This window comes from Fukomys damarensis, unplaced genomic scaffold, assembly GCF_012274545.1.
Source record: "Fukomys damarensis isolate Sample0158 unplaced genomic scaffold, DMR_v1.0_HiC HiC_scaffold_16, whole genome shotgun sequence".
NCBI lineage: Eukaryota > Metazoa > Chordata > Mammalia > Rodentia > Bathyergidae > Fukomys > Fukomys damarensis.
Genome location: NW_022900928.1, coordinates 129,522,082 through 129,524,689, shown reverse-complemented (window position 1 = coordinate 129,524,689; position 2,608 = coordinate 129,522,082). Strand labels below are relative to the sequence as shown.

The 2,608-nt window shown below is 39.9% G+C and overlaps 1 protein-coding gene across 1 annotated transcript in view; it reads right to left on the bottom strand.

Annotated features, from left to right (window-relative positions):
* Dis3l2 (DIS3 like 3'-5' exoribonuclease 2) overlaps nucleotides 1-2,608 on the bottom strand; it is a 289,941-nt gene that overhangs the window by 287,066 nt on the left and 267 nt on the right. The gene's annotated exons all lie outside the window — the stretch shown is intronic.

The following is a 2,608-nucleotide window of genomic DNA, read 5'->3' as shown; positions in this document are numbered from 1 at the left end:
AAAAAAAAAAAAAAAAATAGGGAAGGGTGGAGGGGGTGAAGGGAGGGCAAAGGAATGGGGAAAAAATGAGACCCAAGATACATCATGTACAAGATCCTGATGGTGAATGTAACTGTGCTGTATACATAAAAAGTGCCAATAAACTTAATGAAAAAAAAAATTTTTTAAAGGAGAATTGGGGGAGTGAACTGTTGGATGAATACAGTTTTGGTTTTACAGGATAAATTCTAGATCTATTATACCAAAATATAAATACAGTTAGCACAACTGGACTACACAAATAAAAATGCTTAAGACAGAATTTTTTATTTTTTTACTAGAATTTTTAAAAGGCAGGGAAGGGCAGTCACAGAAATTAGCTGTAATAATGATGAGAAAAAATATTTTAAATTGACTAATTCCTAATGACCAATCCTTAAATTATTTTCTCCTAAATTAAAAATATATATATCTTGCTAGTAGGCTAGGGAGGCTTCTCCACGATAATTAAGCAGGGAGACCATGGGGAGGGATTGAGGCATGGAAGACAATACAAACACTTAGCAGGGTGGAAACACAAAGCAGGCTATTCAGACACAATGTACTGTGTCATCGCCCCCTGAAACCCGGCCCACCCCACACAGAGGCTTCTCTTTTCTTTCCAAGGATGGAAAAACTCAACCTCCTTCAAGGTCCCTGCTCCCGCCACCTTCCGCAGCTGTACCTTAAGCCTCCACTCCTCTCTGTGAGCCTGTCATCAAACGGTCTCTGTTCTGCTAACCCCGTGCAACTGCAGATCACAGTTTCAATGTCCTTTCTGTGACTTCCCTCACTGAACTCTTGTCAGAGCTGCAGTCTAACATCTACGTGACTCTTTGATTATCATCTGCCGAGGACAGGGACCACATGTATGCACACACTCTCTCCCACCTCCAAGCCAGGCTATTCAAGTGAATAAATAAGTGAACACCAAATCTATTTTTTAAAAACAACAACAAAACATCTTGAAGTTTTCTTAAGAATTTGCATCTTTAGTGACTCTTCAAAGCAAAGAAACCTAAGATCTCTATGAAACTAAAAAAGTCAACTGAGGTATCTCAACTGCTCCGGCCTTCCTATGTCACATAGCAAGCACTGAGCAACAGGACTGATAAGCTAAGAACACATGAGCACGGGGTAGATAAAAGAACTGCCACTTGCTGAGTTTACGGTCGTTTTTTTTTTGAGATCTCCTGACAGGATGCCTGCTACATAGGAAACACCTGAGGAACATCAAACAAAGCAAAATTTCACAGACTCAAGTATATACAAAACAGTAACTCCACTTAAACTTCCGTGTTTCCTATAAATCTAAGACCAACTGAAGAAGCAAAGAATCCCTAAGGGCAAAGCTCCTTGCTTATAACTTTATGAGAGTAGATCTGAAACAGGAGACACACCAGAAACATTTCTTCTGAGTGTCTGAAAGGAACAGATCTCCAATCAAGACTTCAGAGCTTTAAATAAGCAAGGATTTCAAAATGATACTGCAAACTATTTCTCAAACCTTAGAGTTAAGAATACGAGGAAATTATTTAATGTTCCCATCCACTCCAATATAAATACAAATTGCATCAAGACCTTAGAGACAAGTCTTATTTAATCCATTAGTCCTGAAAACCCCAGTCCATATTGATTCCTCCATCTTTAACTTAGTATAGCATTTAATACCATATTTTGCATGTAAACAAATGCCATCTAATTGCTTTTCTCATGATTTAATGTGTGTTCTTGTTCTCAACCCTTTTCAAATACATGTAACACTATAGAGGTGCTTAATGAACACTTGATTTTTGAATGAATTTTGCTAAGCTATAAACTGCTGCACTTTATTCCTAAATAATGTCACTCCCAAGACTATCCCCATGTCCCTGTTCTAGCGTCATCATCATTGAACTAACTCCAGCACCACTGGACTAATTCTAAAATCATCTTCACAACTGTTTAAATGAGGCTTAGTATTCTTAGTAACACCCTTCAAACCCAAGTGGTTTTCAGTGCTTAGTGTCTTTCACATATAAACCAGGATTATTAACAACAGCACTTGCCCACATTTCAGTGTAGCAAATTTCACTTGAAATCGTTCCCCAAACTAGTTAGTCCCAGGGAGATTTCCACCTGCAAAAAGTTGGCCAGGCATGGTGGCGCAGGCCTGTAATCCCAGCAGTCCGGAGGCTGAGGCAGGAGGATCGCTGTGAGTTCGAGACCAGTCTAGACTACATAGTGAGCTCCAGGTCGGTCTCAACTACATACTGAGACCCTATATCAAAAAAAAAAAAAAAAAAAAAAGTTGCAAGACTCAAAATCTAAGCCACAATATACTCGTGCACAACTACAGAGCTAGTTCCTCGGGAAAGGATCTCAGTTCAAAATGTACAATTGAACGAGCCTCTACAATCAATAAAGCACATAAAGTGCATCACTTTGGAGAGGCAAATGTCCAGTACTATAATTAAGCGGCTGCTATTCAAGACTCCCGAGGCGCCCATCCCTGCAGGTCCTGGCCACCTCAATCAGGACCGGTGACAAAGAGACCACGGGTGACACAAGCCTCAAAAAGAGTCCTCTCTATCGCAACAGGCTCCAATCT